Below are 20,586 nucleotides of genomic sequence, written 5' to 3'. Positions count from 1 at the left end.
CTAGATCTAAGTGTCTGTATATTTTCAAAACATTTATTATAATTTAAATGTGTTATAGTGCTGATGTCTTTGGCTAGAATAATTCCTAAATAAGTAAGTTGATCAGTAAGTAAATCATATTTATAAGGTTTCCTTTTAGTTTTGTTTTTAGTTGTATAAATGGGAAGTATTTTGGTTTTATCTTCATTGAAAGCTAGACCAGATATTTTTTGAAACCTATCCATAGATTCAAATAGAGATGTAATGGAAGAATCATTCCCTTTTGTAGCTATAAGTACATCATCAGCAAAGAGCTGAAGTTTAGATGGAGTATCAGCATTAATGGTTAATCCTACTATATTTTCGGTATTCCATATTTCATTCACCCAGGGTTCCATTACCAGCATAAATATCAAAGGAGATAGTGGGAAGCCTGTTTAGTTCCTTTAATAATGGGGATATGTTGTGAGATATATGTACCAATTTTAATATATGCAGAAGCCCCTATATATAAGTGTTCTATTAAATTTATAAAGTTATTTGAGAAATTTAAACAATCAAGTAAAATGAATAAATAATCCCAACTTACCGAATCAAAGGCAGAGTTAATATCCAAGCTGATTAAAGTCTGGTCTTTTTTTCTTTTTTTGGAATAGTTAATTAATGCTAAGGTTTGTTTAATGTTATCAAAAGTATTTCTATTAGTAATAAGACCAGTTTGATCTTCATCTATTAATTGTGGAAGGAATTTTTGCAGTCTTTCAGTGTAAATATTTATAAACATTTTATAGTCAATGTTCATTAATGAAATAGGTCTATACGAAGAGCAATTCTTTGGATCTTTATTAGACTTCAATATAAGTGAAATAAATGTGTATATCCAGGATGGGGGAGATCTGGATTCATTTTGGACCAATAAGAGCACTTTCTGAAGTAAATTCCGAACTGTCTTGGGCAACATTTTATAGATTTCAGTAATGATACCATCATTGCCAGGTGCTTTATTAAGTTTAAGTTTATTAATTTGGGTCTGAACATCAATAAAGGTTATAGGTTTGTCTATAAACTCTTTTTGCAGCTTGCTAAGTTTTTTATTAATATTTTTATTAATATATTCTTTCATTTTACCTTTAGCTTCTATTTTGATTTTATTTTGATTGAGTTTAAGAAAATGTTCTCTAAATTCAATTAATATGTCAGATAAATTAAAAACTTTCTTTTTTTCTTTATAGAATAGATCTCTTTAATATGATTATGTTTGTTAAGTTTTTTCATCTTATTTTTGAGATAATTTGAATGTTTAGGATTCATAGAGAAAGACATAAATTTATATTTTTCCAAACAAATTCTAGTTTTGTGATGTAATATTTCCTTGTGCTCATTATTTAATGTATCAATCTCTTCCCTTGCATTTCTGTTGATATGTTTATCTTTGTGTTTTAATTTTAGTTTGTCTAATTTGCACTGTATATCTTTTAAGTCTTTATCCCAAGCTTTCCTTTTGTTATTGTACCAAGTATTAATTTGTCCAAATAAATATGCTTTAAGGGCATCCCATATGTAAATATCTGAGGGATTTGAGGTGTTATTAATTTCTAAAAAGTTCTGGGTTTCTTGAATTAGGAATTCTTTAAAGTCTTGTAGTTGGGAAAGATATGCTGGAATTCTTCTAATCTGTACATTGAATGTTGTATTAAATGAAGAGTTCAAAAGTAATTGAGTTATGGTCAGAGAGCGGGCATGAAATAATCTTGGAATTAGTTAAATCATTGACTGTTTAATTAGAAATCAATATTCTATCTATCCTAAAATAGGAATTATGTCTATGTGAGAAAAAAGTATATTGTAATGAGTTAGGGTCAGCTTGCTCATATATATTAAATAGATGATGTGAACCAATAAAGTTATTTAAATGTTTAGCCTGAGAAGTTATTTTTCTTTTTCCCTGTGTACTAGATTTACCATCATTTAAAATACAATTAAAATCACTTTCCATGATGACATTTCCTTTTGACAGGATAACAATTTGGTTTAGATGTTACTTTACAGTATTGATACCTATACCTGGCATCCAATATACATCAATCAATGTGAAGATTTTTCTATTGATTTCTACTATGGCTAGACAAAACAATCCCTTATTGTCTTGATATGTTTTTATTAACTTAGGAGGTGGTAATGACTTGTTCCAAAGGATGTCAACACCCCTCTTCTTTTTGCAATGTTCTGAACTCATTAAGACAATGTATTTATTAGTATTTAATTTATTGATATTATCTTTCAGCAAATGAGTCTCTTGTAAAAAGGATCAAATTGGATTTATGTAATGATAGATATCTAAACAAACTTTCTCTTTTACAAGGATTGTTTAAACAGTTAATGTTAATTGAGATACCTTTTAATATAACCATCCTGAATATATGTTGAGTAAAGTATAATTCACATTATTATCTAGTAAATTACTAATAATTCTTCCTTCTAAACCAATTGTGCTGAATCTCAGAGTTATAGGTATTAGTTTAATGTGGGTGTGACATAAGTTAGAGTTATTGTAAATTATATGCATACATTTGATGAAAAAAGTGGATGATAAATGAAAAACAACTTTATAACTATGTACATAGTATAAGACTTTAAAACCTAAAACAGCTACTAGTCTGGAATTATAAACTCCCAATCTGAGTAGTGACAACCACTCAGATTATCCCCATCAATAACAGCGAAATAACACCTGCCACAATTAAATTTGTGTTTAGTACTTATTTTCAAAATTACTATAAAAACTTTTCTTTTTAATTGTTTAACTATACAAATATATCACTCATCTATCAATAAACAACATATATTAATATAAATATTATAATGTTAAGCTACTAAGTGAACATTCTCACATATGAGCTCCATAAAGAGAGATCTTTGAAATTTCAAATAAACTATGAATACATCAAATCAAGCATTTCAAAAATCTTATCATGGTCTTTTTCCATATTAAACTTAGATTTGTCATTTCTTAATATGTAAGAGTTTTATATAACTATGTAGATCAGTAATTATTGACATAATATTTTATTACTATCATTTAACAAAAAGAAACATTCCGTTAAGAGGAATATGCAAATTAAATACATAGACACATAATCTAATATTGGAAAGCCTAAAAGTATACTCAGGAAACCTATAATTATTCTAAGCCTACTATCAATAACTCAGTATTATAGCATTTAAAAACAAGTAATCAATCCAGCAGAATAAACAACAGTTGAATCTCTATGTATCTGTAGTTCTGTAATCTAGTCATGACATAATGGTCATAATAATAAAAGCATAGGCATATGCCAGGCAAGAAAGGGCTAAAAATCCATACTGTTAAAAAAGGAGCAAAATAAATCTCAGAAGGTGAACTTTACAGCAAATAAACCCCCCTGAAGAGGCACCCAACATGAGTATGTACTGCAGCTATATATGTGCTATTTCTATAGGCAAGGAGATCTACTTCAGCACAGTGAAGCTCTAGGTAGGGCAACCAGCACTAAAATAAATCATTCTTATAAAAAATGTAGATGATGTCTTACAACTATGTAAAACAGATATTCACTTTGTTCAGAGAGTGCTGTCAAAGAGATGATACAACTATTGTCATCTCTGCCATTTCTTCACTTTTCTGATACTGAAAATGTTTCATTTCACATGGGTCAGTGTCATTACAAGCTATTGCTTGAGGCCAGTACAGGGTGAGCCATTTATAAAAAACACAGAATACTAATCATGAAAGAATAAGCAAGCCAATCAGTAGGAAGGCAAAGACTCTGGGTATCCACTTTGTTCAGCAAGTATAGACTTATAAGTAAATTTAATCATATTCAACTTAAGCAAATAAATGGCATTTAGAAGTCAAACTAGGTCAGTAAGAAACAATGGCTCATATCTGTGAGTTCTAGGATCACCAATGGCTCAAAAGACACAATGATGTGATAGTTCTTGTATGAGCATTCTGATACAGCAACTTTTCAGTGCTATGTATTATGTATACAAAAAGATTACCTAGTACATGCTGGATGGAACAGATGGACTGTTAAATATGCAAATGAACTGTACTGATAATAAGTTGCATTTCAAACTTGTTCTTTCATTTTCATATTATTATATTTTTGTGTTAATTATCTTAAAATGCAGTACTTTGCCCATGAGCCGTGTGTTCGATTAAAGTAAGCAGGTCCAAAAGTTCACAGTCTTAAAAAGCATGTATGTAACTATAGTTTTGTAATACAGTCATGACATATTATCTACTTTATAGAAGTCGAAATACAGTATGAATCACATAGAATAAAGCAGTACAGAATGCATATAAAGTCAAACTCACATTTTGAATGACAAATGATTATAACTTGACATATTTTCAATGTGGGAATGCTGCGACTGTTCCTTGACACATTTCTGACATCCTGAAGAGATTTTGTCATGTATGTGTGACAATTAGGGTTCAAAGGTCATCCAGCCTTCTTGTTCTGTTCATTCCCGCGCTGCTACAGGGTGCCTCTAAGAAGTTATCGGCTCAAGAACAAGCTGCACAAGTGAACAAGGACTCAAAAATTGCCTTTCCTTGCATTTCAGTGGGAAAAAATGAATAAGGTAGCCTTATTTCAAGCTTTTAACTAAGGCATGTACATTAAAGTAGAAAAAATAAGCACGAGGCATTCAAAGCAACTCGCAAACATCATAACCAAATTTTACCCAGTCTAACAACAAATACAAAAAACTTTCAACAAAAACAAGCATTTTGTCTTTCAACATATAACCATTCAGCTATTTACATATCTACTAGATACAATAGGCAGAGTATAAGCAGAAGTGTAAGTAATGTAGATATAGATGTATAATGTAATTAACTATAGTACAGTAAAAATAGGAGAAACAAAGCAATCCAAACCACAATGTGTCATGTATTCACAAGTATAATACCAATTCTCCCATTAATGGTCAGTGCTGCAACAAATAATTATTATTGTATAAGTGATTTTATTTCTAGCTGTAAGTCTGCCCCATTTCATTTTAGTCTTTTTCATCATAAATACTCAAGAAGTAATATAACAGATATCTATGTAAGTTATCAAATTTGGCTTACCTTGTTACTGACAGTGTAAAATGAAAGTCCATATGAGTTAAGTGAAAAGTTAAACTGAAAAATGACTTAAAATAATAAGTGTAAAAAAAAAGTCATTTTTTTGTCTTTTTTGCTTGTCTGAGGATTTACATGAAGAACTTGTTACCATTCTCTTAAGTGATGGGCTAGCCCACTCCCTCTCATCTATTTTTTCAAGAATTTTATGATTTTTAATATAGATCAAGGCTGAGTCCAAGTCTTCAAAGATTTTGGGACCATCCGATAGAAAGATCTTTAGTTTGGCTGGAAACAAAAGATATGTTTTCAATTGGGCTTTTTTTAAGTTCTTTAATTAGCAGTAATAACGTTTTCCTCTTTGTTATTACCATGGTAGAATAGTCATTATCAAAGCATATAACTGACTCATTAACTTTAATAGGTGCCTTTGTCCACGCAGTTTTGAGAACTATTTCCTTATCAAACAAAGACAGGAATCTAACTATCACAGATCTGGGAATTTTCTTATTAATGTTAGCAGAGGATAATGACCTATCAGCTCTTTCAAAACCAAATGATAATGCTTCTGGTAAATCTAGGATTTTTGGAAGCCAAGATGTTAAGAAGCTTACCATATTATTTCCCCTCAATGTTTTCTGGTAACCCAAAAATCCTTACATTGTTGCAACATGATCTATTCTCCAAATCATCTAGTTTGGTTTGTAGTAAGGAGTTTTGTTTAAGCAGAAATTCAGTGTTGTTCTCATTCTCTTTAATCCTGCAGTCCATGTCATTAAGGGCCGCCTCAATTCCAGTAATCTGAATTGTTTGTTGTTGTAAGTCATCATGCAATATGTCCATCTGCTTAGTACTTTTCTCTTTAAAATTGTCAATTTTGGAGTCTATTTTATCAGTTTTGATTGTTAATTCTTGTAGGTTGGTTAACAAAGTTTGAGACTTCTTTTATAGAATGGAGTCCTGACTGCTGGATTTTGGAAAGATCATTGTGAAGATTCAGATGAATAGAATAAATCCAAGATAATATTTGACAGGAAAATCTGCCGTCTTCAAGAATTTTTTGGATATTATTGTAGCAATGTAATCCTTTAGCAAGATAAATAAAATTGAATTCTGGATTTAAAAGAAAAATACAGAATTTCCTTAAATTAGTAGTTGCCTTAGTGGAGCTGATAAAATCTGTTGCTACTCAGTGTTCATCTTGGCCACCATCCTGGAAGCTTTTGAGGGCTGACATTGCCTAAAAAAACATATATGTGTGGACAAATTTTAGTCAGTATATGAAAGCCTTGGGGGATGGGCACAGGCCATCCTTGCAAAGCAGTTTGGACTCTATCATCTCCTATCAGGCTAATACATGTATAGATAGATAGATAGATAGATAGATAGATAGATAGATAGACAGATAGACATTGGACCTCCTTTGAATAACACCAAACGCTAAGCCAATTGTTGAAGTCAATAATCTTTTGCTGATGTTCTATCATTCTTGGTATGGTAAAATGTTCAAAGCTTGTTTTTTTGCCAGCCTCAGTCACATGTTCTGAGAGCTCCATCAAATGTATTTTCATATTGTCCAGTGAGGTACATCTCTAGTCATTTATACCCATGTATACTATGACTGTGTTAGTGCAAGAACTTGAGTGGCTGCATGATGCAGTGAATTCTGGCAACTGACCACAGCCATCTCCTTGCCTAGACTGGTAAGTGCTACATTGGTGTGTCTCACAATGGAGTCACCTATGACTAGGATGTTGGATTGTGGAGGTTTGCCTTATGTGCTTTTGCATGATTGAAGGTGGCTATGTTGTCTGTTTGTGAGGTTGCTGATGGTACTTCTTCCTTAGGTTACATTTAGGAGGCCTCTGTGGTTTAGGTAGTTTACTTTTAAGATAATCAACATATGTAGGTCTATGTGTTTGGTGTGTTCTGTGCATGATAGGTTTAGTGCACTGCTGTGTGGTACTGACAACTTGCTTATTTGCAGTGTCCTCATTTTGCCTCTTATATTATTAAATAACTGCACCTCTCACATACTATGTCTATTTAAGTAGTTGGTGGTTGTCAGTAGGCATGAGACAATTGCCACATTGTTTAAGTATGCCCATTTCAACTACGCCAGGTACAGAGACAGTAGGAAAGTGCAAAACCAAGGGTTCCTTGTGGTTATTAATGTGGTCTGAACAGAGAGTAGTGTCAATAAAGTTTGGAGTTGATTGGTGGAGGTGTTCTCTGTCTAGCAGTGGAGATAGTAGTGGTCTCAACACAGATGCATGAGGCTAGGAATCAGCGATCCTTTCTCTCACCACAAGAAAAAGGGAAGCATTAATCCCAGGCTGCTTCCTGAGTAGTAGTATTAACACAACGTTTGCTGGGTTTAGTACACTTGCTGTAGTCTTTGCTTGGCAGATACCCTGGATAGAACCTACAGAAGCTGAATGCAGCAGATAGGAAAGCTGCACAAAGGTCACCAAACCTGCAGCCAGACCACTCATTGAAGTCCCATGACTACCCAGTCAGCAACCATTAACAATCAATGCTTTCCTGCTTCTTCACTCATCAGAATAAAAATATTGGTATTAATCCCAAGTTGACTCCTAAGACACAACATTTGTTAAAAACATGAAATACGTATACATAGTAACACTTGCAGGGGAGCAAAGAGACATCAATAGTTTGACCTTTTTTAACCCCTTTAAGTATCTTGGGCACATTTTGCACACCAGCCTAGAAGTACCTAGAAGTGCACATCCTTCACTTGGTTACTGCCCTCTCACCATAATGGATAACCATCATATAATGCATACTTATGTAATAGTCAGGGCCTTCTATTAGCAGTTCGGCACCTGTTTTCCACACAGAAGCTACATAAGCCCTTACATTTGCTGACACTTGCAGTATTCATACTAGCATAATACCTCTCCCCAGGGTCATTCCTGGGGAACAGCCTACAGACATAGCCTCCTTAAAGTAGGGGGCAGAGAAGCCTAATATGTTGAGTACTGAAGTGATGATCACCTCCTATAGTCTATACACTGGTTTCCACTCCCAGGGCACTATGACTGGATGTTGAATTCGCCTCACTACAACCTAAACACTTTGCTTCCTTAAATTCCTTCATCACAAGCATTACATGGTTCCTATAGCCTGTTCATAATAAAAGTACTATTTTCTCAAAAGCATATGGACAGCTTCTGATATGGCCCACTGTCCTAAAAAAGTGTTGCTCCTTGCTCACTGACTGGGGCATCCTCATGAAGTCTAACCTTTTTTGCACTTGTAATGATAATCACCTTGCAGCTTGGTAAATCAAAACTGAATGTAGATTGGAAGTCTTTAACCTGTCCTTTGGGCTTTTGGGACTCATGAGTGCAGCCATCCTACTTTTCAAGGGATAGAATTGCTTGGTCAGGCTACTAACAAAGTGGGACTTCTCCCTCACATAATGCAGCTGAAGGAGCTTCCAAAACAATTGCTCAGTATCTCCCCATCCCCATATTGTTTGAAGATCTTTGAAGCTCCCTAAAATCTTTGAACATCGATAGGTGTTATAAACTCAAATAACTACCTTATCCTCTGAACAAAGTTCCTCCAAAGTTGAAATAAGGATTCTCACAAATCAGTGTTGTATTTCCCCAAATTTCCTCCTACTTGATCAGTTTGTTAAGTCTTTATGGGTGATATCTGCTTGTTGCAGAAAATGCCAGCTCCATTTGAGTAATGAATGGGGATTTAGGATGCCAGTTTAATCCCCTGGAGGGAGTACAACTACATTATCTTCCCCTTTATATGGGTCCTAGGAGACAGTTTCTCATAATCAAGAGAGAAGAGGTGAGATAATATGAAGTCCCAGTCTCAGATAATCAACCCATCAGACTTGAAGGTTCTAATTGTATAGCTCATGGTACCCTTCACTGTTTCACAGTCCATATGTATTTATCTGATATGTTCATAAGTTCATATGTGTTTACTCTTTTTAAGTCTAGCCATGCATCCCAAATCTCTGACATGTTTTGGTACCCTTGATTAGTGTAAGCAGAGGCTTGGGAGATGAAACATTTAGAAGCAGGGTCCTGAGAGATGAAACATTTACATGTTGCTTGTGCCCATTAAAAACATAGGTGCCAAGCCTAGGATGAATTTTCTGTTCCCCATCCAATTGTCCAAGTTATACTTGAATTAGGCTAGCCAGGAACTCTGCTTCATATGGATGAGCAGCCTGTTCACATGGTGGGGACTCTGTTCCAGAGACAGGGCAGTCTCTGGGATACATAACTGTCTCTCCAGCAGGTCCTATTTATATCACAAGCAAGCTTTATGTCTTTTGAATGGGTTATTCTGGTGCTTTGTTATGTGGATATGTAGGAGGACCATCAAAGTGGGGTCTGACAATGCCCTATATGCCAGACATAGATCTCCCTTCAACAACCTGTAAGAGACAGAATACAGGGATAGGGCCTTGAGGCAGTCTGTACAGGACATTTTACTTATCCCCTGCATTCTTTTAGTGAGCAACCTCTGTGGATATTCCATTTGTTGGATATGCCTTGTTAGGTACATACCAAAGGGGGCACTGTATTCAATGATAGGTCTGATGAATGCCGAATACAGTGGAACAATGAATTCCTAGGACCTAGATGCCATATCTTTTTTAAGTTGTGCAGCACGATTTCCTCACTACTGTAGACACATGATGGTCAAAGTATAGATTGACGTCTATGTGTCCCTATGTTTCTGACTACTGGGTCAAATCTAAGGGGTGTGTTGTCAATATGATGGTTACCAGGGGTAGATGACTTCCTAAAGGATACTGTTATGTATTTCTTGGCATTAAGTTTTAGTCCATGGCTCTGGCACCAGTTGTTTGTCTGTATCAGCCCTTCTTGGAGAACATTTGTGTCAGTGTGAGATGCAGTGACAGCTCCTAATTTGCAAACATCTGCAAATTTAGTCAGCCAGAGACCATTGACATTGGGCTTGACTTCAGAGAAGTAAATGCCAAAAAGGAACGGTCCAAGGACCTATCCCAGAGGGACTCCATTTGTGACTGGCCTCTTTCTAGAGGTGGGATCCCCAATTCTAACTTTCTATGTCTTGTCTGTGAGCCATTTGGCTATCCAATGGGGGACATGCAGATTTGTATCTAACCTCATGACTTTATCAACAATGCCCGAGTGTGGTATTGTGTCAAATGTCTTGGCCAGGTCAAGGTAAGCAGTGTTAACCATTTTTGTCTCATTCATTGCTTTATTGACCTTCTCAAAGAAGTCCACCAGGTTGACTAGGCATGACCTGCCTTTGACGAAACCAAACTGGGTTGGGTCCAGTATCTGGAGGTTTACTATATCATTATTGATCATTTCCATAATAATTATTTCCATGGCTTTCATATAAGACTAGTGAGACTTATGGGTCTGTAGTTTCCAGGGCCTGTAGATAGCCCACCTTTGAGCAGAGGGATGACTGGTGCTATTCTCCATTCACAAAGCAAGAAGCCTGTTTGGAGGCTACAGTTAAATAGCGATTCCAGAGGACCTGATAGATCATGCTTCATGCTATTTAGAAGGCATCCTGAGATATTGTCCAGGCCCATTAATGCAGTGTTCTTGGCCTTAGAAAGAGCATTAAGGACCTGTTCCCTAGTTAGAGCAGAGGGAGTTATATTTGATGGTATTTCCTGAGGGAAGGTTGAGGGGGAGAGAAGAGTAAAGTTGGAGCTGAATTTGTTGGCCAGTAGGTTTACTATATCTTCTGTAGGAGATAATCCCAAAGCATGGCTGTCCTTGAGGTCTAGGTATATGCCTGAAATGTCTAACAAGAGGGGTGTCACTAACATCTTCACTGCAGCTATATGGCCCATAGAAGTGAGATACAGTTTCCTCCAGGAATACAGCCGAATGCCCACATAAACACCTTGCCCATATTGCCTTTAAATTGCAATTCAGCAAAACCTGTGCATTGAGATGTAAGGTTATCCCTAAGTACTACTTTGTTTCCCCTCCTCTAACAAAGGGGATATTTATATTCATCTGTTTGTCTAGAAATATCCTAATTATAGATGTTTTCACTCTAAGGCCAGAAAGATGACCAAATGTTTTCAAAATGTCACTTAAAGTGGGAATATCATATATTGGGTCTTGGGTTATAATCACACAATCAAATGCAAACATTAAGGCTTTGGATTCCTCTTTTAAGAATTCAGCCTGCTGCATTCTTAATAAACTAATCAGCAGTTTCATTATTAGCATGAATAATGACAGTGAGAAAGGACAGCCATGTCATTTGCCTTTCTTAAGAGGAAAAACTAGTGCCAGCATACCACTGGTCAAACACAGGTCAGGGGAGGGGGTGATATAAGGCCTGAATAGTTGACAAGTATTCTACTAGTAAGTCCAACTCTTCAAGAACTGCCTGTAAATAAATCCATTTGATGGGATCAAAGGCTTTCTCAAACTCCATGAATACTGCCACAACTGGTTCTAGGATTTTGTCCTGCAAATATAATTCTAGAGTGTGAAGATGGTCATCACTGCTTAACCCCTTAATAAAGCCTGCCTGTGTATCAGATACTAACTCCAGGATTAAAGCATTCAGCCTTCCTGCTAAGGTCTTCATATAGACTTTGACATCAAGATTTATCAGTGAGCTGGATCTTTCTGGAGATATCAGTGTATGGTATATGTGTCTGCCTTAGGGAGAACCATAAGGACTAATGTTCAAGAGGAGAGAAAAGTAGAGGTTTATAGTCTCAGACTGCTGAAAACACCTATACTATTGCATCACCCCAGGGCATATCATATATTTCTAGGTAATGCATAGTTCAAGATTTAATCCATCAGGTCCAGGTGCTTTCCCTATCCAGGAAGTACAAACAGCATGGTAACCCTCCCTTAAAAGTAAAGGTGTACTTAATGCTGCTTTCTGGGTATTCAATATCTTGAGCAGTCTAACACCTTTCAGAAAGTATTTCACCTGTCTTATGCTTCCTGGAGAGATAGGGGATTGATTATGAAGATTGCTACAGGAGCTTGGAACCACTCCATTAATGCCTTCTGTATATGTGCTTCCCTCAAGGGGCTTCTTTTTATCATGGGTATAGCTGCTGCCCTCCTTTAGTTTTTAACCAATAAGCAAGGATCTTCCCCAGTTAAGTTCCTCTCTGCCCACAAGCAAGAGGCAGTTTACTCAAGATATAAATATGTCTTGTCTTTCTTCACTAGGTTTAACAAGCTGTAGAGCTCCTCACAGTAACTCATTACCTGACAGACCCTAAATCTTATGAACCTGCAATCCTCCTAGTCATCTTATATCTGCCTTTCTAGTGCAATGATTGTATCATAACATTTCTTAATTGGTAGAGCCATTAGTCATTTACATATCACTTTTAACTGTAACTTGAAGGTCTCCCACCAAACTTGACTGGGCATATCAATATGTGGGATCTAAGCTACATACTTAAACACTGCATCTTGTGTCAACCACCCCCCCAACCTCTGTAGCCCTCAGGACTAAAGGGTCCATCCTCCATGATTTGTTTTGTCCATATATAGTTGTCAGGATGATGTGGCTTACCACTGCCTCTTGGTCAGTGCAGGAAGGCTGACACTATATCAGCTGCTTGTACAGACCCCATATGAGGATAAAACAAGAGGATGTACTCAGTCCCACGGCCATACTGCAACAATGTCCTTCAGATCTAACAGGCAACAGATATCTGAAAGTTACAAATGCTCACATATCCTAATTAGTACCATCCCACCCCACATTCATGGATTTAGAATGGTGACTGTAAACTATTTCCAGTCTTTAAAATCCTCATGTGCTTCTCAGGCACTTTGCATTTGACCACAGAAAATATCTATTTTATTTTTTTGTAACCAGTATCAGAATATATTTCTTTTCCATGCTGAAGTTAAGCCTCTAATATTTAAGGATAACAATTGAAGCACATATGCAATAACAATGAACAATTAAACACAGCTGATGCACAACAACCATAAATGATAAATGCTGTAGATGACCATCAATAACAACTGATTCAGTGTTTAATGTGCTTGAATCTGCAGTCAGTCACAACAAAATAATCCCTTTTTTCGAAGTCATAATTCACTTTAATGTTATCACGTGACCTGAGAAGAATTATGCCTGCCCAATAAGAACAGTTAGGTAGTGTGCCTAGCATTTTAGGACCCTATGGCACACAACAAGCTTCAACTGCTATTTGCACAGCATGACACATAAATGTAGCACCAATCCCAGTGACAGCAATATAGTATAATGACCTTTTCTGCTTTAAGCCAGCCCTGATCATCTGAATAAGGTTCTTCTCAGAGTGACCACGGTTGTTCATGCCCATTTTTACCAGAGAGGCATATTACACTGGACGGACTAGTGGTGTTGAACTGCTGTCCTATTCTTCATCCCCTATTTCATCTGTAAAGGTCTGAAACCTGTGAAATACTGGGACTGCAGGAGAGATCAGCTGCTTCACTGACTGCTCCACTGTTTATGGCTTCCTGCTTTGCTGTCTCCCTTCATGCAATCAGTGGGCATCAGACTGTGAAGGTGGAGGTTACTCTGTGATGACAGGGCTGCCATGAACATTCCAGGGCATTTAATGTTTTTGGATATATGTACTATGGTATGTGTGACATGGCAGCTGATGTTTTCTCTTTACCTTATGGACTAGACACTTTACTTGTGATTGTTCTGATATTTAAGTGTTCCTGAAGTGGTTTTATAGCTTCCTGCTTAGAATCAAATGCCAGTCAATGGTTCTTCTACTTCATACAGAAGGTAGCTGCGTATATCAGTAGCTTATTATCCCATTCTTATAACATAATGACCAGACCATAGCAAATCATCTCCTTTCCTTCAGAATTTCTGAGGAGTAATCTTGAAACAAACAAGCTTGGCTTCCTAACATTAAGAATGCTATTGTTGGCATCCCTTAATAAATGCACCCTATCCCTCTTGTTGGGAATCTTGCATATTATCTTGTAAGGTCATTTGTCTGGCATATTGGTGCCTTCAGGGAATGATGAGTCAGCTGTATGATAAATGGTTCAGAAGGGGTGATATTCAGTATCTCAGCTAGCTAGATTTCTGAGAAACCAAAGCGCAGGTTTCCTTTCTTTGTGCCTTTTGAAGCTTACTAATATGACATTGTTGCATCAACTCCAGCCTGAGCTCTGCCTCTAATTAGGTTACCACTTGAACATCATTGCCAGTCACAGTAAGACATTTGTGTCCCCAAGAAGCCTGCACATTGATGGCACTTTCGATGAATGGGCTTCAGTGTCTGCCCTTAACTGGAACTTTTCAGATAGAAGTAGAAGTGTCTAGCAAGATCTGCACAATTAATCTAGTTAACTTATCTAGTTCGGTGTTGATGGTTAGCTCCAGGTTCAGGACTTGTTCCACGATAATGCCTCTTACTTCTTTCATATCTTGTGCAGACTCAAACACATTTACAGACAATAACTGTTGGGGGGTTGGCATAATGGCTAAGGTGTTTACCATACTGACACTAGGCACAGGGTTTGATTCTCACCTTTGAAAGGGAATCATCTTAGCTTAAAATGGCACACATGGGCAGCTAGCCTGGTATTCAGCTATGAACTTATGGAGCGTAGACAGAGTTTAGGTGAATGTGACTAAATAATATTTTTGGAGCAGGACAGTTTTGAAGATTATAGATGAGGTTATGGGTGATTATCACTTTGGAGTAAGTTAGGTGGTGTGGTAGTCTGTACCATTTTATTTGTTTTAGGGTTAACCAGTGATGATTATAATAGGAAAGAGTTGCAGTGAATTTATTTGTTTTATTGTAACATTGTTCTAATTTACTCATTTGAGAGGGCTGCAGACAGGCAAATATTGGGGAGGCATAAAGAAAGGTTGGGAGTAGGTAGTCAATGGCAACTGCTTGCAGTGGCTGTAAGATATTCTTTTACCCAGTAAAAGGACTCAAGCTGTGATTGCTTTTTTATAGCTTCTTATATATATATATATATATATATATATATATATATATATATATATATATATATATATATATATATATATATATATTGTACTCAAATATCATGTGATTGTCAATTATCACCCCAAGCAGTTTAGCTTCTCAGACTATTTATATTATGGTATTACTGTTAGAGGTAACAGTTAGCATTGGGCTTTAGTGGGTGGAATGCTTTGAAATAAATATCATTAATTTATTTTTTAGGATTAGAAGTAGCTGGGAGTTTTCAAACCATGTTTCAACTGCTGAAAACAATTCTCATGTCAGCCATTGGAGCTCATTAAAGCTTTTGGCTGAGCAGATAAGTGCAGGGATGCCTGCAAACAGGACTGGGCTTGTTTGGTGGAGGTATGAAGGTTGCTGATGTACATGTTGAATAACAGAGGGCTAAGTGTGGACCTCTGGGACTCTTGACAGTTATTGACTGGAAGGTGGAAAGTTTGGCTTGCCATTTAACAGCTTGTCCTCCACTTGTAAGCTAGCTAGAGAACCAGTGGAAGGATGTGCCATTAAAGCATCAGAGGGTCAGTTTGATTAATAGATTTTGGTGAGATACTAGACTGAATGCCTTGGATAAGTTAAGAGAAAGTGTGGAGTCTAGGTTTCCAGATTTTCTATTTTGATTTACAAGATTTATGAAACTTATGTTGTGGTGCTGTAAAAAGGACAGAAGCCATGTTCAGTCAGTGAAGTAGGTTGTTATACGGAGATTGTTACACTGAGTCTAGTCCTGCAAAGCAGTAAGCTTTGCCTACAAAGACACATATAATGAGCTATGGTACATCAAGTATGCAACTTGTAATAAATGCTGCAAATGTGTGAGAATATACATTTTCTCCATATTAGTCAATGAAGAAAGCTATAATTCAAAATTCTTACTTCACTGAATGAATGACTTAGTCAATCAGAATGTTTTAATATACTTAAAAACCTAAGCACAGAACATATAGGTTCATAGGTTCATAGGTGTGTACTAGGCTAATGGCCCTTTACAAGGCTAGCTCATAGGATTACCCTGGCATCATGCCACCCAACCTTAGTTCCTAGTGCCTCTGTCGAGCAGAGCCACTGGAGTGTTTCCAGGGGTGAATTTTCTATTTCCCATCCACTCATCAAGATTTCTGTTGAAGAGGGCCAGTGAGGTGCTCTGCTTGACATGTATGGGAAGTCTATTCCATAGCATGGGCAGTCTCTTGGTTATGAACCTGTCCCTCCAGCTTGTTCTGTTGTTTGTGGTAATGAGGTTGAGGTCTCTGGAGTGTGTAGTGTGGAGGGATTGGGATTTCTTTAGATGTAGCATTCCTAACAGAGCTGGGTCAGACATGGGGCTGTAAGTCAAGCAGAGATCGCCTCTAAGTAGGCGATATGAGACAGAGAATAGTTGGAGTTTTTTGAGTCTGTCCATATAGGATAAGTGTTTAAGGCCTAAGATCCTCTTTGTGAGGTATTTTTGTGGACTCTCCAGTTGTTGCAGGTATCTAGTGAGGTACATGCCAAATGGGGCATTGTACTCAATGATTGGCCTAATGAGGGAAGAGTAGAGGGAGACAATGACCTCTTTCTTCCTGGATGCAAAACCCTTAGTAATGAGATGTGCAACAAAGAAGGACTTTCTGACCATAGTGGCAATATGGTGGTCAAGAGAGGTTGCTGTCAACCTGTGTTCCTAGATCTCTAATAACACCTTCTGTGTTCAGTGGACTACCATTGATGTGGTAATTCAAGGGAAGTGTTTCTTTTCCAAGGGGATGACGACACATTTTTTGGCATTGAGCTTAAGGCCATGGTTCTGTCATCAGTCGTTAGACTCACTGAAGCCTTTCTGTAGGATGTCAACATCTCTTGGGGAGGTAATAATAGCTCCCAACTTGCAATTGTCTGCGAGCTTTGTCAGCCAGAGTCCCTTTGTGTTGGCCTGGACTTCAGAAAAATAGATACCAAACAGAAGAGGACCCAGGACTGAACCCTGTGGGACTCCACTCGTGACTGGTCGACAGTCTGACTTGGGAGTCAGCTACTTTCACACTATGGGTTTTACCTGTGAGCCAGTTTGCAACCCACCTAGTGATATGGGGGTTGATGCCTAGCTTAGTAAGTTTTTCTATGATTCCTGAATGGGGAATGGAATCAAAGGCCTTGGCCAGATCAAGGTAGGCTGTATGAACCACTATGCCTTTATCCACAGCTCTGATGGCTGACTCAAAGAAGTTGACCAAGTTGAGCAGGCATGATCTACTCTTCACAAAACCAAACTGTGTAGGATCCAGAGTTTGGAGATTCCCTGTATCCTTGTTTATTAGGTCCATGATGATGCATTCCATAGCTTTGTATATCAGACTCCTCAGGCTAATGGGGCGATAGTTCCCTGGGTCTGTATTCGCTCCTCCCTTGTGGAGAGGGATGACTGTAGCAGTGCACCAATTGGTAGGGACAAAGCCTGAGGTGAGGCTGTGATTGAACAGGGCACACAGGTGAGGTGCCAGTTCACTCTGTAGTTCATGCATATTGGCAGGTCCCATAGAAGCTGTATTCTTGGCCTTGGACAGTGCTGTTTTAACCTGTGCAGCAGTAATACTGGGTGCCTGGCAATCTACTGGCATTGTGATTTTATTTTTTGGGGGGGTAAAGCTGGCACTGAATCTGTTGACCAGTATAATGACAATATCTTTTGGCTCAATATAGGATGTACCATTGTGCAGTAGCTCAGAGCAAATCTGGGTATTGCCGTGGAGATTCTTTACATAACTATAGAAGGTCTTGTGGTTGTATTTACTATCTGCTACAATTCTGTTTTCATAGCTAGCTTTAGAGGATTTGATGAGGGATCTCAACCTTTTGTTGAGGCTGATAAGGGAGTTTTTCCAGTCTTGGGACTTCACCTTATTCTGCATCAGTTTCTGTCTTCTGTTGTAGAGATTGTTAATGGCAGGGGACCACCAGATTGGCTTCCTTTTTTTTGAGGAGAGAGTCCTGGTTCTATTGGGTAAGGCGAGATCCATGCATTTGTGTACGTGTTCGTACAGTGCATTGGTGTATGATTCGGTGGTCATGCAACTATTCTCCATTTGCATGGGTGCCGTGAAGATAGCCACCTCTGTTTTTAGGAGCCCAAAGTTAGCTTTGGAGAAGTTTTTCATGGTGGTTAGCTTTGTGGGGGTGGGGGGTGAGATGTGGATTTCCAAGGTGATTAGTTTGTGGTCGGATCTAACCAGGGAGGAGTTGACTATTAGTGTAAAGCAATGGTTGCCCATGTTAGTGATGATCAGGTCAAGGATGTTGCTACCTCTAGTGCCGGTAAGAACGAGCTGGTCCAAGGCATTGGAATTAATGAATTCCAAAAAGCATTTGGCAAGTATATTGGTACATGAGTAGTTTTCCCAGTTAATGGAGGGATAGTTGAAGTCGCCCAGTATGAGATTGTTAGCTTGAACCCTAATATTCTCTAGGGTGCTTAGAGACGTGGAGTGTGAGTCTTGGGACATGGTTGGGCACCTATAGCAGGCTACAACCTGAATCACTGTCTTACCCAATGATAGCTGCACCTGAAGTATCTCAGATGTGTTATGTTGGGCTATCAGTCTGGCGGCATGTGCATCCTTTAGGAATATGGAAACACCACCACCTATGGAGCTTCGGTCCAAGTCATGGGGCCTAAAGGTGTGGAATGAGTTATAGCCTGGTAGTGCAGGGGTGCTTTCTGCTGCCTTGAACCAGGTCTCTGTTACAGCACAACTGCCGATGTTCTCCATTTTAAGAAGTGCTTCAGGCGAGCGCATTTTGAGATTTAGACTTCTAGCATTGAGTAGCATGACCCTCAGATTGCATTTGTTTGTAGCTGTTATGGTGTTAATTTGGTGTTTGGAACACTGCCTAAAAAGGCACTATAGGGGTGGCAAGAGCCTTGGCTAGTATCAAAAGCCCAGGGGTAACAGATGCAGGTCATCTCTGGCAAAGCATCAAGGTCTGTCAATCATGTCATCCCAGGCAGACAGATACTGGATCCCCTTAGAATAACACCAGAAACTTAGCCAATTGTTGAAATCAATCATTTTCTGCTTGTACTGTGGTATGATTCTGGGTGATGGTAGGATGCTGCTCAGGGCTAGGGTTATACTCGCCTGGGCTACATAATACCAGAGCTCCCCCATGTTTCTTTTTATGTAGTCCAGGAAGGTCCGTCTTAGGTCATTCACACCCATGTGTACAATAACAGAGTCATATTTGTACCTGTTGTTGAGGGACCCAAGTGGGTGCATTATGTGGCGGACCCTGGCGCCTGACAGGCAGTTGATTGTTACTTTCTCCTTATTCAATATAGTGATATAAATAATTTCACAGTAAAAGAAAGACTAAGATCATTCCCTGGAATTAAAAAAGTCCTGTGAGTCACTGCCTCTGATGACTTAGAAAAATTATCCACAGTGGGGTTCTTCTTTTCTCCTTATAACTGTCATGGCAGTCCATTCCCAGAAAAAGGAGCATGGCAGAAAAAGTCTGAGATAAATAAAGATGTATGATACAGAGGATGGATATTTTAATGAACACTATCTTGCTTGTCTATCAGTGTGTAAATTACTGTGTGGTTCACAGGCATCAAATTCACGTCAAAACAAAACCACTGCTCTAACACCATACCACAGCCCTACATTACTGCATGCATCAAAAGGAATTACTTTTTTTTCTGTTTCTTTACAAAAGAATAAACTATTACAAAAATTAATAAATAAAACTGAACCTTAACTAGCCAATTAGAATACTGCATTAGTGAAAGTTAGACTTAAAAACAGAAGACTACTATTTAACATTAAAATAACTAAAGAACAAAAGCAGTAAAAAGAAAACCAAAACTATTAACATAACCTTCAGTATTACTGTTATACAAGTACTTCAAAACTACTTCAATATTAATAAAATACTACACAGTAACAATAAAACATGCAAAAGCCGATTAATAAAATCTTCAGACTCCATAATCCCTGTTTAGAAGCCTAAGCAAGCAATGTATTTATCGCAGCCAAGTGAAATGAATGTGAAACAATAATCTTAACCAAAGAAAAATATGCTACAATACCAAAATAAAATATGTGGGTATTGGCATGTGTGATGCATGAAATGAGTCATGAAACAATACTCTTTTACATCTACAGAGCTGATAGTAATTATTACATATCCTACATCTTAACCAATCCCATATAGAAGCATTTACTGAGCAAGGTTTATTCATGACTTGGATTATTGATCACGATCAAGTGCGACACAAGTCGGCAAACCTTGGGGTCAGGCTTTAACATGAAACACAACTCAGCAAACCTTGGGGTCAGGCTTTAACACAGGCCTTGTTGAAGGGGAAAAAAGGTTTTAGCATGGGGATGGGAGTGGGCAGTACCACATCTCCTTACTCCCCACTATCAGATATTTAGTTTTTCATGCATCATGGCCAATGATCCATGAAAAGGTGAAAATAAGC

Source organism: Protopterus annectens, chromosome 8.part1 (assembly GCF_019279795.1).
Source record: "Protopterus annectens isolate FY-2018-M chromosome 8.part1, PAN1.0, whole genome shotgun sequence".
Taxonomy (NCBI): domain Eukaryota; kingdom Metazoa; phylum Chordata; order Ceratodontiformes; family Protopteridae; genus Protopterus; species Protopterus annectens.
This window is presented reverse-complemented; position numbering follows the sequence as displayed.